Raw genomic sequence first — 17,244 nt, forward strand, 5'->3', positions numbered from 1 at the left:
CCGTTCTTCCAAAATTCGCAAATTTTATATATTTCGGAAAGCTCTTTTCGTTATCTACGAAAAGAGTACCCATATGACTATATAATTTTCATTTTTCAAAAATCCTAGTTTACACTAGTGTTTAAAAATGTACATCTACAAAAATCTAGAAATTCAAAGAGTAGAAAAGGTCACTAGTTTCTACACCACATGCAACCTGTCCATTATTCTTCTCCACGTTCTTAAGCTCCCTCGAAAAGTACCTAAACACAGGACAAGCATGCTATTAAAATCATCTCATGATATCGGAAAACAACAACTTAAGATGGTGTAATCACACCTTCAGTTCCGCACCAGAGGCACTACTCAGCTTCTCTAATTATCAAAGAGACGAATGCAAGTCAAATCTAGGCTCCTGGTTATGTTACATCCAGAGGAATGCCAGTTATTATCTATTGCCTAATTTAGGCTTTCAATATTTCCAACAATAAATAGAATGACGAACAAATAAGAGATTGAAGTCGTCGACATTAAACGACTATTATACATTATCCAACAAACATTAGATCTCAGTGATGCAAACAAGCAAGCCAAACCAATCGCTTGTATTTTCTAAGATCGTTTTTACATTTGTCACTTTACCCAAATTCTGTAAACTCAATCTTTACACTATCTTATGGATCGTTTTAATATCTCAATCTTTGTTAAAAGAAATCTCCTACGGCTATAACCAAAACTTCAGAACCTAAACAAACAAAGAAAGAAAGAATGAGAGAGTAATAACGCTATTAAGCAACCGAACATGCTCACCTAAAGAAGTTTTTGATTCAATAGTACCAAGAAAATATTTTCAAATAAACTTTTAATGAAAGAAGTTTCTTATAATCAATGTACACGTTAACAGTCAACATGTGTACATGGTTGTACACCTGTACTTTGAAGAGAACATGCAAACACCCACCGCATTTTAAACATAATGCCTACTCAAAGGATGTGACTTGTCCATTATATAAACCCTACATCATTCATGCAATATAAGTCGAACCTAACATGCTTAATTACTAATTCTAGTTTCAAAGATTAAAAAATAAAAATGTGGTCAGAAAACTTACATTAGCCCTAAAATTTTGTTGTAATGGGCTACGAGAACGAGAAGGTTCACGCTGAGATCGGCTCCTTTTTCTAGGACTTTCATGATTGTGTCTATCAGGGCTTTCACCCCTAGATGGAGGAGTCCTGCAAGGAGATGCACTCATATTCCTAGGACTAGGACTGCGCCGAACAATAGAGGCATTGGAAAAAGTGAGAATGTTTTCATCAATATAAAGTGCAGAGCCAGAGAGCATAAGAATCAAAGATGTGTACATTTATGCGCACATTAAAAATCAGCAAGTGTACATTTATGTACACTATAACCATGTGTACAACTATGTGCACATTAGCTTAAAAACATTCTTAGGATGATTACGAACAATGATGGTTATTATAAGGTACGTAAGAATACAAAAAGAAAAAGAAAAAAGAGAACATGTTATAGTGTTTTGAGATCAACCTTAATCACCTCAATTACTGTTGCATTGCAAAAAGAAACATCTTTGGCAGTTGAGAAGGTGTCTGGTTATGCAGCCAATGCAGGATCTATGGAGACATAGCTCAAATTGAGCGTCCACCTTGGAGGCATAATAGATGCAACACTCTAAGTCGTCTTCGTCATCCTAACCACTATCGAGTCATCTTCGTCATCTTGGGATGTAAGCATAGCATCACAAGGTGAGATCACTTCCAAAGGCAAATGTGCTCAAAACCTCCTGATATGCTACTCCAATTCTATCACTGTAAAATGAAATAAGAGTGGGTTGGTGACAATATTCTTATTATAACAAGGTACATAATGACCAACAGGTGTATAAATACGTACATGTTAAGAATCTATATGTGTACAATTATGTACATATCAAGAAAGAACATATGTACAACTATGTCCACATTAAAAATCAACATGTGTACAAGTATGTGCACATGTAACCAAAACAGATATACCCAAATGATAGGATCATTATCATGTTTCCCTCAACCATCAATCAGCAACCAACCTAGAAAATAATATCGCAATAGCAAATAATATCAACCAACATGAAAACCTTATTCCAGGTTCCCTAGCCCCTAGACTAGCAAGGAGATGAGTAATAGCATATCATATTTGTAACCCAAAAGTTTCAGAGTTGTCTTGATTGGAATGAAGTAAGTCATATAAAGGAGCACAAAATGTTGAAAAATTGATAGGCCACATAAAATGAATTGACTACTGAAATTGAGATTAAGTAATCTGAGTTCCCGTTTAATCTGATCATAACTATCAAGTTTAGCAGCATTTATAATGGCACTTCGACTATGTCGGGCCCAATACCAGTCCAAAGATCTTTAATTCCTCCCTGAATATTGGAATCAAATTTAGTAAAAGTAAATACCCAGATAAAAATATTTAGTAAAAGTGAATACCCAGATAAAAATATACAAAAGATAAAATAATGTCTTGAAACATAACATGCTTAACGCTCCAAAATAACTTCTTACTCCAAAGTAACGCTCCACATGTGTACTAGTTTGTACACCCTAGTTATTTATGCAAATTTAAGCTTACGGGGTCATTATTTTGACAAGTATGCTAGTTAGTACGCCCTAGTTATTTATGCAAGCACAAGCTCATGAATTCATTATTTTTCACAAGTGTACTAGTTTGTAGACCCTAGTTATTTATGCAAGCATAAGCTTAAGGAGTCATTATTTTCGCATGTGTACTAGTTTGTACACTCTAGTCTTTCATAAATAATCTTATGGAGTCATAAATTTCACATTTGTACTAGTTTGTACACCCTAGTTATTTATGCAAGCATAAGCTTATGGATTCATTATTTTCACATGTGTACTAGTTTGTACACACCTACAAAACATGCATGAAGTCGTTCATTCGGACCTACTTTATGATGGAAAATACATTGGTGCACAAGGATGTACACACCTACAAATATGCATGAGATCAAGTAAATAGGTCGGTGCACCAGTTTGTACACCATCCATAAACATGCTACTTCTCATACATAAATTTTCCTTGAATTTTTCCAGGACACGACAAACGATAGAGAAAAAGTAGTATATTTATAGGGTACCTGTTGGTTCTTAGAAGTGCATTCTAGATATGATTCTTTCAGGATTTGATTGTGAGCCATTCTTCCGCAAGCAATTATCTAAGAAAAGCAACTAAGATATCCCCTACAAAGTCCCTCAGGTACTTCAGGAAAATATCATATAGATCTATAAAAATTTACCTTTAGGGATGACGAGCGTTTATGCCTGATCCTATTTGAGCGAACGCCACGTTCATACTTCTCAGGAGTGCCAGGACCCTATTACAAGATTGAACGAGAAAAATCACATTCATACATATAGGATAGAATATGAAAACATTAGCGGTATTCTTTTTTGTTTTTCTCTTTTTCTTTAATCTGGTGGAAATCGTACTATATCCATAACAGCTTTTTATGACAGAAAATCACCAAATAAAACTATTACCCATTTTCCACAAAATCAAAAAACTCTTTTTCACAAACAAGTGAACAAATAATCACAGGTTTCGTAACCAGATAAAAATACATCAATAATCAAGTATAGACGCCAAGCACCGGACTGCAATCGTACCTTAATAATCAATTAATTCAAATGCTAAACCCACAAAAAAAAAGTTCAAAAGAAAATAACACCTACTGTAAGTCATAAAAAGCGACATACTAGAAGCTCTAGAAAGGGAGCTCAAATGATTTAACTAAAGTTGTAGTGATCATTAACATAACCATACATCTGGAAACGAAAACGCTCCAAAATTTGGAAGAAGGAATTTCCTTTACAGACTTTTGAAACAAGTCAATTTTCAAATAAAAAAGAAGAAAAGAACTTGTCAGGTGATGGTTTTTCTTTCACTCACTTATATTGAAGAATAAAATGACTTATTACTAACCAACTTTCCACCCCACCCACAGACTCTAAAAGTTAAGAACGTTTATGTGACTAAATTGGCATGTTCACATCATTAATTATTATAGTACATCAATAAGTCATCACCCCCTCACCATTAACACCCGTCAACCCCTATTCGACCAAGGGTCCAAATAAAACCATCCATTAACACGAAACATGTAGAGCGACTCTAAATTTCAAAGGTTCATTTGGTTGAAAATAATCAACGTAATGAAATTTTCTACAGACTATGCGGAAGTTTTTCAAGCAGCCTACGACCTCGCGTAACTTTTTGTCTAACCATCATGAGAAGGAATTATACAACAAAAATTTCTCCTAAGACGAATCCGGCAGTCAACTAAGTACAGACTCTATTAATTGATCACTAGATTTAGTTAAATCTAGAGAACATGTGTTACTAGAAGCTGCGGTAGAATATAAATGAAAATTCTTACAGATGGAAATAAAAGTAAATAAGTCTTATGTTTCCACTATCAAATCAATCAAAGGCAGCATCACATTTAACATCAACTAAACAGGACAAAGGTCATACCAAATAAATCATCTTTTCCTAGTCGTGCTATTATACAACTGATACTCTCATATCGCAATTGGTAACAATCGCTCCAGGTTTCTGAAAAATACAATTCAAAAATTGCACAATTAGGAGATATTGATAAAGTTAATCCAAAATTTAGAAATTTATAGGAAGTTTCTTGAGTGGATTCCTATGAAAACGAACTTTACAAAAATGGATTATTATTTTTCCGTGGATTATCTCGTGCAACCAATTATAATTGAATGGGAAGAATTTCCATAACGTTGGTGTCAATAAAAAAAATAGATCAGATGAAAATTAATTCTCACCTATAGAAGTTTTGTATCATCTCCATCCTATCTGATCTATACATAAATTTTATTATTAATGGTGCCAACTTGAAGTAATTAGGTTTTTGAAACCGTTAAAAAGATTTGGGGATCGATTTCAAAATCAAATAGTAGCTATAAGATAAAATAATAAGAAGAGATTCAACTTATCTTTCAAAACGTTTCAATAACTAAATCTGCATAAACTAAATCTCGCCAACTTTTCCTCCCAATTTATCCAGAAGAAGATAAATTGGTGATGACTGTTTAGATTTTACAGCTGAATTTAGTGTTTGTTTGATTATCATATATAGGTTTGGAAATTGAACTTCTATTGTTACGATGAGATTAGATTTCTCGATTTTCTCTTCACTCCCTGATCCCATCAAATGAATAATGAAGAATGAAAATTAAACTATCATATCCCATATGGATGGGTATTTTTGTCATACAAAAAAAACATTTTGGACTAAATCGTACATAAAAGGATTAACTCGTTTGGGGTTTGGTAAATTTGGACCTCCTAGTACTAGGCTTGAGCGGACTGGACTAGAGTGTCTAAAGCCCAACTAATTTTGGATTAAACATCAATTTCTACTTGCGAAAAATAAACTTTGCAGTCGACCAACATTCTAAGCTTTCTTCGTGGCGGGAGAAAATTAAAAAAAAAATTATAAGAAAGGAGGAAAAACCTCAAGACCTACAATACCTGAGAACTGGTGCTGCTGAGCAGACTGCCAGTCCTCTCATGGTTCAATATTACATTTCCATAATTTAAATAAAGCATATTGTTGTTCAAAAGGCTAATACTGCTAAGGTTTATAATTCCTGAGATAATCGGGATCAGGTACTGAACAGAGGATTGATCCCATTGTCTGTGAAAATTGCAGTTAGAGCTGAGCCTAGCTAGATTTACTGCTATGTGATTATCTCTGTCATTGATCGTGCTCCAGGTGCCGATCTCAAAAAGTTCTTTCCCATCATGCTGTAAGGTGAATGTGTCTCATATCTTCGTTGCATACCTACTTCTGATCAACTTTATTAGTTGGCAAGAGTTAGATTCAAAGTACATTCTGCTTCCTAGTTCCACTTCCCAGTTGTAGGCTTCAGTTGCGGCTTCACTTTTTATGGCTTCGGTGGAGCTTTGGCCAAAACTTGATCCCCTTGCTCCTCTGCATCTCCCTGTGTGATCAGAAAGGAGCACTCCCAAACCAGTGATTTTAGTTGCCTGGTTAGTAAAAGTTTCTACATTAATTTTCATTGTAAACAGCTCCGGGGCTGTCCAAGCATTTCTATATTCAATGATTTGTTTTTCTACATCATCTCTGGAGTAGTCCACAGACAACAATGATTTTTTTTTTTTTTATCTCTAGCCGCCCTGTGATTGTTCATGAATTTCATAATCTCAATTGCAATGTATTTTGGGTTAGGAGCTATATTTTGAAAATCTAGGTCACATCTGGCTTTCCAGACATGCCATATGACAGTAGCACACAATTCATCCCAACTGTAATGATTTTCTCCCTGATTATTGTAGAGAAGAAAGTGTGTGAGCTGATAGACACATTTTTATGTCCGATTTGTCTCGATTCTATATATTGTTAGGGCTCTTTTTTTGTACTTATTATGGTGTTTTATTTATTAGTAGGTATTTTTGGCTAATAAACATTTTTGGAAAAAATTGGCTCGAAAAGTTGACGGAAAGCACCCGGAGGACACTTGCTATTCGGACCCCCGGCTTGGATAAGGGGAAACCCTATGACACCCCTTAAGGCAGCTACTAAAGTCACCCCTACTCTGGATAGGGGGCACCCTTTCTTCTTCATGGTTTCAAATCCAGAAAATTGGCGGGAAATATTTGGCAGTTTTGGCAATCGTGATTTGGAGGAATTTGAGGTCGATTAAACTTCTGATTTTCATAGGATAGACTCCTTATGGGTCTAGGAATCTGATATGGGTGTTGAAATCGATTAGACTGGGCTCAATCGACGGATTTTTATCATAACAGAAATATATGAAAAGTCACGTGTGTGACCTGTTTTAGGGAATTTTAGAGAGATTAAAGTGTTGTAAACCTTCCCAAAGATTTGTATCTATCTACGGAAGAGTTTAGAATAAAAAGGAAAGCTCAGAAACGCGTAGAAATCCTAAAACAAGAAATTGCCGCAACTTGGCCGTGAAGAGAAGGAAAGAGATTTGGGAGAGATTTAATCGGTATTTTTGATATAAATAGATGTCTTGGGTCATATAGAAGAGGTGTCGAGAGTTTGGGAACCTAAGGAGAGCCAGAGAAGAATAAATCAGAGCTTTACAAAACTCTGTTTCTGCTGCTGCTGCTGCTGCTGAAGAAGAAGAACGCGAAGAACATTGACGCACGGGAAACCGTCGCAGAATAGTGTCGTTGTTTAACAACTGAAGAACATTAAGCTGTGCAGGACAGTCGTATTCTAGGGTCTTAAATTTCTGATCCTGTAACAGTTGATTAGTAACGTATATCTTCAGTATTGCAACACCAACTGTAACAGTGACTTCTGTAACATCTATACACCGTTGCAGATCTGTTGTTTTATATATTCTCTTCAATAAAACCACCTTTTGAGCCATGATTTATTTTTTTGAACCTGTTTTTGATATGAGGAGCTAAACCCCATTGCTGAGGCGATAGAGGAAGCTATTTTTACAACAAAAAACGGTACTATCTAGTTAATTTAATTTATTGCAATTATTATTATGATTATTTGCCTTGGACTATTATTGAATATGATTTTTATTTGAGTGATTGTGATCTATTTTGATGGAGTATGCTTAGTTTATAGACTCTTGATGCTTCATGCTTGGTATTTACAATTATTGCTTTAGAAAATCTACTTGTTGCAATAGTAAGAATCAAATTGAACAAGAAAATTGCATGAATATAAATATTGGATTAAGTCACTTTGAATTTGGAAAATAGTGGAATATTAGCCTCAGTGTTCTTTTAATATTGATATCAACTTTGATTGAGTTTGCTATAATTTTTAGTGAGTTTTCTATTTTAATATTAGAATTTAAGTCTAATTAATACCCTTCACAAATCTGAGAATCGAACCACTTTTACCACTATCTACAAATCACATCAATTTTTGGCGCCGCTGCCGGGGACTTGTTTTTAGGGTTTTAGATTTATTTTTATTTTATTATTTTTATCCTTTTTTATGTTTTTGGGTATTTATCTTGTGTCTACAGGTTCTGGATCATAAAGAAAATTGAGCCAAAGAGTTTGGTAATTTCATAAAGACTTGGAGCTAAAGATTAAAGTAAAAAGAACAGAAAAGAAGACAATTTTATTTTAGACAATTTTAGTTTAGGGTTTGTTTATTTTCTTTTAAAAAAAAAAACTGTATTAGGGTTTATTATTTTTGTAATATTTTTTTATTTTTTTGGACTTTTGGACTTTGGGACATTTTTTTTATTACCCTACGGAAGGGTACTTTAAATATAAACTGGTTGCAGAGAAGGAGGACAATTACGATATTGTCTCCGCACATTGGGTTCGTACACTAGACATCGGAGTCAGTGGCCCGAGTCGACTACAACCGATTCATCCCCCGTCTGGAACGGGAGGTAATATTCTAAACACTCGCGAATCCCCTGTCAGCGAGTTACTGGACTCCTTCGTATGCATATATGTTGAGGACTGAATACGGACATTTATTTTTCTAGTAAAGGGCAAGGCCTGGCCATACAAGATAAGGGTTCGTATTTCATCACCGTTCTCTTCTTGCCCGCTTTAGGAACACGTAACCTACGCGAACCTAAGCCTAAAATTTTGACTAGAACGAGACCGATAGGGTAACGAGCTTAACAGGAAAGTCATTCGAAAAATATTGGTTACTCTTTTAAGCATACTTCGAAGTTCTTGACGGTTTCTGTAAGTTGAATGCGTGACTGCGCCGCCTTGTAATACCGGTGAGGCCTTGGGTATCAAAGCTCCACCGAGCTTCCCTCGCCTCTATTCAACTTACGTTAACTCGAATTGATTCCAGAGGGGTTTGCTTAAATTGTAACGAATTCCCGTTCGAAGGATTAGAAGCTGGTCTAGAAACAATCTAAGTGGAGCCATCATGCTTTTTGTTTGCTAGAAATCAATAGGTTTGATTTGGTTGAGTCGGCCTTGATCTGTGTTTGCTTACCCTTCCAATTTAGAAAATTCTATTGTATGCCTGAACGTAAAAGAGACGCACTAGGTAGATTTGTTAAAGAGAAACCTAGTAGTTCGAAGCGTCTCGATTACCTTAATCTAGAAAGTCCGACTTTTGAAGAGTCTGTTTTTGAACGTCCTTTGACTGAGGAGAGAATCCTGTTGCTCCGATAGCGCCAGAAATGGCAACTTTGAAAGCTTTGTTGAATCCAACTAGGACTACTCGTCCTTCGTGTATTAAGTTAGCTGAAACGGAGGCACCCTATGAACTGAAACCTGGGACCTTACAGATGCTCCCAATCTTTTTAGGGAAAGAAAATGAAAACCCTTATTACCATGTTAGGGATTTTGAGGAAATTTGTAGTACTCTAAGAATTAGAGGCTTAGATGATGATGCTTTGAAACTTAGGTTATTCCCATTTTCCCTGAAAGATAAGGCCAAGTCGTGGCTGTATAGTTTGGACTCCGAGTCAATTGAGACATATGAACAACTTACATCTGCCTTTTTCAATAAGTTTTTCCCTAGGCACAAAACATCGTCTATTAGGACGCAAATATGCACATTTTCACAACAAGAGGGAGAATCTTTATATAGGTATTTGGAAAGGTTCAATGATTTATTATCCCAGTGTCCTCATCATGGTTTAGAAAAGGTTAGGCTAGTTCAGATCCTTTATGAGGGTTTAGATTATTCCACAACGACCATGGTTGAGTCTCTATGCACTGGTGGATTTGAAAACCAAACTGTTGATGCGGCGATGGAATTTTTTAATGAAATCGCCGAAAAAACCCAGCAATGGGAAAATAGTAGGGCACCCCAGAAAACAATTCTTTTAAGTAGAGGAAACGTTAATAGGGTAGAAGGAGGCTATGAATCAGATGCCAAAATTGCTGCTATAGCAAAAAGGTTAGAAGCCTTAGAAGTGGGCCAGACTAGTGGTAGAGTGGAGCCTTTTTGGGAAGGCCAGAATATTGAAGAGGCCAATGCTCTTTATAATAACACTAGATTTGATAACCGTCAAAAGATTGACCCATATTCAGAAACCTATAATCCTGGTTGGAGAAACCATCCGAACCTTTCGTGGTCTAAGGGCCAAAGTCAAGGTCAGTTTAGTAATTCTAATGCTCCCCCAGGTTTTGGCTATACTAAGAATCCTTCAGGACTAGCTCAGTTTCAGAATCAGTCAGATAAGAAAATCCTAAGTTTAGAGGAATCTCTCGCCTTGTTAACTCAGCAAACTGCAAAATTCAGTTATCCGTAGAACAGAGTCTACAAGCTAGTAACAGGATAGGACAAGAAAATAGTCAGGCTATTTCCGAGTTAAAAACCCAGGTTGGTCTGATAAGTGATTCTTTGAGAGAAAAAGGTAAGTTTCCTAGTCAAACACAACCCAACCCTAGAGGAGTTCATGAATTAGGTGCAAAACCATCGAATCAATTGAATGCTGTTAGAACCCTTAGAAGTGGTAGAGTTGTAGACAATAAGGTAACCATGCCCGATAGTGAACATACTGTAGTTCACCCCTCAGGATCTCACCTCTCAGGACCAGTAGCTGAAGAGACTGATAAAGTTTCTGATGATGTGAATTCGGTTCCTGAAAGGTCTGATTTTAGGCCTAGAGCCCCATTTCCTCAGCTATTAGTACCAACAAAGAAGGAATCGAACTTTAATGACATGGAGGTTTTTAAGCAAGTTACCATAAACCTTCCCTTATTAGATGCAATTAGGCAAATTCCTGCTTATGCCAAGTTCCTTAAGGATATGTGTACGCGAAAGCGAAAACTTAGCGTCCATAAGAAAGCCTTTTTAGCTAGTCACGTAAGTTCAATCATTCAGAACACCACAACTCCAAAGTACAAAGACCCAGGTTCTCCTACCATTGCTTGCACAATAGGTAACTTCCGGGTAGAAAAAGCTTTACTTGACTTAGGAGCCAGTGTGAACTTACTGCCATTCCATGTATACTTACAGCTAGGACTTGGTGAAATGAAACCTACTCAGATGACACTGCAGTTAGCTGATAGGTCTGTTAAAATCCCTCGAGGTGTTATCGAGGATGTTCTTATTGAGGTCGACAAGTTTATTTATCCAGTGGATTTCGTGGTCCTAGATACCCAACCTGTCCCTGACCCAGAGAACCAGATACCTGTGATTTTAGGTCGCCCATTTTTAGCTACGTCTAATGCGATCATTAACTGTCGAAATGGTGTGATGAGTTTATCTTTTGGTAATATGACTATGGAGATGAACATTTTTAATGTCAGTAAGCAACCTCATGAGCTAGATGACACATGTGTTGAGGAGGTGAACATGATAGAAGCCTTAGTTCAGGAGTCATTACCAAACATCTTGTCTGAAGACCCATTAGAAAGTTGTCTATCCCATTTTGGTTTAGATTTTGACGACGATAGCACTATTGAACAGGTGAATGCTCTATTAGATTCTACCCCTGTGTTAGACACTGATAGATGGAAAGCTAGGTTCGAACCGTTACCAGTTTCTGAGACTACCCTAATTCCTTCTTTAGAAGAGCCCCCAAAGTTGGACCTTAAACCACTACCCGATACTCTAAAGTATGTGTTTTTAGGCCCATCTGAGACTTTACCTGTGATTGTAGCTTCCGATTTGGATAGTGATCAGGAAAGTAGGCTAGTAAATGTACTTCAAGACAATAAGGAAGCTTTAGGGTGGACTATAGCAGACATTAAGGGTATAAGTCCTACTGTGTGTATGCATCAGATTCATTTAGAGGAAGACTCCAAACCTTCTAGGGAGATGCAACGTCGACTGAACCCTAACATGAAAGAGGTAGTTCGAAAAGAGGTGCTTAAGTTGTTAGATGCGGGTATTATTTACCCAATTTCAGACAGTAAGTGGGTCAGCCCTGTTCAGGTTGTCCCCAAGAAATCAGGTATCACTGTAGTCCAGAATGATAATAATGAATTAATCCCAACCCGAGTGACCACGGGATGGCGTGTGTGTATTGACTATAGGAAATTGAACAAGGTCACAAGGAAGGATCACTTTCCCCTTCCTTTTATCGACCAAATGCTAGAGCGATTAGCTGGACATAGTCACTATTGCTTCTTAGATGGCTACTCCGGTTATAATCAGATCGTTATTGCCCCAGAAGACCAAGAGAAAACCACTTTTACCTGTCCCTTTGGTACCTTTGCGTATAGACGCATGCCTTTCGGGCTATGTAATGCCCCTGCAACTTTTCAGCGTTGTATGATGAGCATTTTTGATATGGTAGAACGGTTCTTAGAGGTCTTTATGGATGATTTTTCAGTGTTTGGTTCATCTTTTCGATGAGTGCTTGCATCATTTGACATTAGTGTTGACTAGGTGTAAGGAAAAAAATTAGTGCTTAATTGGGAAAAATGCCATTTCATGGTTAAATCAGGAATTGTGTTAGGGCACATCGTCTCTTCAAAGGGTATAGAGGTAGACAAAGCCAAAGTTGACCTTATTAAGACTTTACAGGTCCCAAAAACCGTAAAAGATATTAGGTCATTCCTAGGGCATGCAGGTTTTTACCGTCGATTCATTAAGGATTTTAGCTTGATTTCTAGACCTCTTTGCAATTTGCTTGCAAAAGATGTTAAGTTTGTCTTTGATGATGCTTGTTTAGAGGCTTTTGAGAAGCTTAAAACTTTACTCACTACTGCCCCGATAGTCCAGGCACCTAACTGGAACCTACCCTTTGAGATTATGTGTGATTCTTCAGATTATGCTATAGGCGTCGTTTTAGGACAACGAGAAAACAAATTACTTCATGTGATTTATTATGCTAGCAAAACTCTGAATGATGCCCAAATGAACTACACAACTACCGAGAAGGAACTTTTAGCCATCGTGTTTGCCTTGGATAAGTTTAGGTCCTACCTATTAGGTTCTAAGATCATAATCTATACAGATCATGCTGCTTTGAAATACCTTTTATCTAAGAAGGATACCAAACCTAGATTGATTAGATGGATCCTATTGTTACAGAATTTTCCCCAGACATTAGAGACAAAAAGGGTGCAGAAAATGTAGTAGCAGACCACTTGTCTAGGCTAGTTGTTAGTTCCCCTAGTGATTCCCTTCCTATAAGGGATAGCTTTCCTGATGAACAATTGTTCTCTGTTTCCCAATCACCTTGGTATGCAAATATAGTGAATTATCTTGTTACTGGTCGAACCCCTCAACATTGGGGTAAGCAAGATCGTTCTAGGTTTTTAGCCGAGGTTAAGCATTTCTTTTGGGACGATCCTTATCTGTTTAAGTATTGTCCGGACCAGATTATTAGGAGATGTGTATCTGAGAGTGACCAGTCTAGTATTATCTCCTTTTGTCATGAACATGCATGTGGGGGTCATTTTAGTGCTAAGAAGACTGCTGCTAAGATTTTGCAGTGTGGATTTTACTGGCCTTCGTTGTTTAAAGATTCCCATAGTCATTGTGTTTCTTGTGAGCGTTGCCAGAAGTTAGGAACCATTTCCCGTAGAAATATGATGCCTTTGAACCCTATTTTAGTGATTGAGGTCTTTGATGTGTGGGGCATTGATTTTATGGGTCCATTTCCTATTTCGTTTGGTTATCTTTACATACTTGTCGCTGTAGACTATGTGTCTAAGTGGGTTGAGGCGGTTCCGTGTAAAAAATGACCACAGGGTCGTAGTCCAGTTTTTGAAAGAGAATATACTTACACGTTTTGGTACGCCGCGAGCTATAATTAGTGATGGAGGTTCACACTTTTGTAATAGACCGTTTGCTCTTTTAATGAAACAATACGGTATTACCCATAAAGTAGCAACCCCATATCACCCTCAGACTAGTGGTCAGGTAGAGGTTTCCAATAGGGAAATTAAACGTATTCTAGAGAAAACAGTTAATCCAAATAGGAAAGACTGGTCGTCGAGGCTTACTGATGCCTTATGGGCTTACCGTACTGCGTTTAAGACACCCATTGGAATGTCACCTTATCGTTTAGTGTTTGGAAGGCATGTCACCTGCCTGTTGAGTTAGAGCATCGAGCCTATTGGGCTATTAAGAACTTAAACTTTTCACTTGACAAGGCAGGAGCTCAAAGAAAGCTCCAGCTCAATGAGTTGGACGAGATTCGTAGAGATGCATACGATTGCTAAGGAGTATAAGAACAAAATGAAACTTGTGCATGATAGGAATATTTTACGAAAGTCATTTTCTCCAGGTCAAAAAGTTCTTCTGTATGACACTCGTTTGCATCTATTCCCCGGGAAGTTGCGCTCTCGGTGGACCGGTCCTTTTGTGGTCCGTACTGTTTTTCCTCATGGCGCTGTTGAGATTGAGACACCAGATGGTAGTAGTTCTTCGAAGGTTAACGGTCAGCGATTGAAGCCCTTTTTAGAGCCTTTTCCTACAGGTGATGTTGAGGAGGTCCCTCTGGAGGACCCTGTTTACCTTGATTGACCATCGAGGCGATTTTGTATGTTGTATAATATTTTTGTAGGTTTTTGGTTACACTTCACCCAGGTACTATCTTTCCGACTTCTCTCTTTACTATTTCCTCATGTTACTTATATTTTTGGTACTGTTCTTTGATTAGAAACATTGAGGACAATGTTAGATTTAAGTTTGGGGGTGGGGTAGAACTTTTTGTTACCTTTTCGTTGCAATAAATAAACTCCAGAGCCTAGAAATTTATCCCTATTAAGGATGGCACTAACCAATCTAAGTGGATGGAAGCATTTTGGTTGTAGGAGTTGAGGAACCAATCTGACTAGATGGCAACATCTAAAGAGTCTATTCATAAAAGCACAGAGCTCAGGTGTTAGAAATAACATGATAGTTTCACCATATCTCGTTGAGTCCTTTTCACTTCTGTTTTTATTTTGTTTTTTTAAACTATGTTTCTCTAAGTGATTAGGTGGGGCTCACGATTCAAGTTGTTACCAATGCTAGGGTGAATTAGAGTGATTGAGATACAAAAAAAAAAAAAAAAAAAAAAAAAAGAGACCAAACCATCAGACCAACTGGAATAAATTCAATAAAGTCGACCACTGGAACCCTTGTATATACCAGTTGTGTTGACCTAGAGCTAGGATTATCGACCACTGGTTCCCTTGTATATGCCAGTGTGTTGATATTAGTCAGACTAGTATCTCAGTTCATTAGGATAGGTTCATTTTGGCGGAGGCCTTCAGACAGATATGAGAAACACCGTTCACCTAGTAAACATCAAAACCATCTATGTTTTTCTATATCCATCTTCTTGATCTCTCCATGTGATTAGTTTTGACTCCGAATATTGATGTCCATAGTGAGACTATCTGAGTAGAGCTCTGTCACTTATATATGAGTTTTAGTATGCTTGAGTGCAAACTCGTGTACAACAATTGGAATTTCACATCAGAGTACTTCCTCATGTAGTCAATAAGTATGCCAAGCAATGAGATTCTTTAGTGCCTTCCAAGGTTCTGTGTAGATATCTAGGGTCTGGAGTATAAAGGTTTTATGGGTATACCTCTGGTAAGCCCTCCGGAGACAACACTCCGCCACTAGGGACACCTAGGGGTTTAAAGGCTTATTTCATACGCTAAATGCAATCGACGATGCCTGCGACAGTGAGTTAGGATTTTATTTTTGCTCGAGGACTAGCAAATAATAGGTTTGGGGGTATTTGATAGACACATTTTTGTGTCCCATTTGTCTCGATTCTATATATTGTTAAGGCTCATTTTTGTACTTATTATGGTGTTTTATTTATTTGTAGGTATTTTTGGCTAATAAACATTTTTGGAAAAAATTGGCTCGAAAAGTTGACGGAAAGCACCCGGAGGACACTTTCTATTCGGACCCCCGGCTTGGATAAGGGGCAACCCCAGGACACCCCTTAAGGCAGCTACTAAAGTCACCCCTACTCTGGATAGGGGGCACCCTTTCTTCTTCACGGTTTCAAATCCAGAAAATTGGCGGGAAATATTTGGCAGTTTTGGCAATCGTGATTTGGAGGAGTTTGAGGTCGATTAAACCTCTGATTTTCATAGGATAGACTCCTTATGGGTCTAGGAATCTGATATGGGTGTTTAAATCGATTATACTGGGCTCAATCGACGGATTTTTATCACAACAGAAATATATGTAAAGCCACGTGTGTGACCTGTTTTAGGGAATTTTAGACAGATTAAAATGTTGTAAACCTTCCCAAAGATTTGTATCTATCTAAGGAAGAGTTTAGAATAAAAAGGAAAGATCAGAAACGCGTAGAAATTCTAAAACAAGAAATTGCAGCAACTTGGCCGTGAAGAGAAGGAAAGAGATTTTGGAAGATTTGTGAGAGATTTAATCGGTATTTTTGATATAAATAGATTTTTTGGGTCATATAGAAGGGGTGTCGAGAGTTTTGGGACCTAAGGAGAGCCAGAGAAGAAGAAATCAGAGCTTTACCAAACTCTGTTTCTGCTGCTGCTGCTGCTGAAGAGGAAGAACGCGAAGAACATTGACGCACGGGAAACAGTCGCAGAACAGTGTCGTTGTTTAACAGCTGAAGAACATTAAGTTGTGCAGGACAGTCGTATTCTAGGGTCTTAAATTTCTGATCCTGTAACAGTTGATTAGTAACGTATATCTTCAGTATTGCAACACCAACTGTAACGGTGACTTCTGTAACATCTATACACCGTTGCAGATCTGCTGTTTTATATATTCTCTTCAATAAAACCACCTTTTGAGCCATGATTTATTATTTTGAACCTATTTTTGATATGAGGAGCTAAACCCCATTGCTGAGGCGATAGATGAAGCTATTTTTCCAACAAAAAGCGGTACAATCTATTTAATTTAATTTATTGCAATTATTATTATGATTATTTGCCTTGGACTATTATTGAATATGATTTTTATTTGAGTGATTGTGATCTATTTTGATGGAGTATGCTTAGTTTATAGACTCTTGATGCTTCATGCTTGGTATTTACAATTATTGCTTTAGAAAATATACTTGTTGCAATAGTAAGAATCAAATTGAACAAGAAAATTGCATGAATATAAATATTGGATTAAGTCACTTTGAACTTGGAAAATAGTGGAATCTTAGCCTCAGTGTTCTTTTAATAGATATCAACTTTGATTGAGTTTGCTATAATTTTTAGTGAGTTTTCTATTTTAATATTAGAATTTAAGTCTAATTAATATCCTTCACAAGTCTGAGAATCGAACCACTTTTACCACTATCTACAAA

The 17,244-nt window shown here is 37.1% G+C and overlaps 1 long non-coding RNA gene and 1 pseudogene across 1 annotated transcript; both read right to left on the bottom strand.

Moving 5' to 3' along the window:
* Positions 1-1,553: 1,553 nt before the first annotated feature.
* LOC113286380 lies at positions 1,554-4,690 on the bottom strand. The gene is made up of 3 exons (XR_003329255.1): positions 4,544-4,690; positions 3,306-3,383; positions 1,554-1,812 (listed from the first exon to the last, which is right to left on the bottom strand). It is a non-coding gene; the product is annotated as an uncharacterized LOC113286380 (long non-coding RNA).
* A 4,893-nt stretch (positions 4,691-9,583) lies between these two features.
* On the bottom strand, positions 9,584-9,683 carry LOC113292111 (annotated as a pseudogene).
* Positions 9,684-17,244: the final 7,561 nt, after the last annotated feature.

Source organism: Papaver somniferum, chromosome 6 (genome assembly GCF_003573695.1).
Source record: "Papaver somniferum cultivar HN1 chromosome 6, ASM357369v1, whole genome shotgun sequence".
NCBI lineage: Eukaryota > Viridiplantae > Streptophyta > Magnoliopsida > Ranunculales > Papaveraceae > Papaver > Papaver somniferum.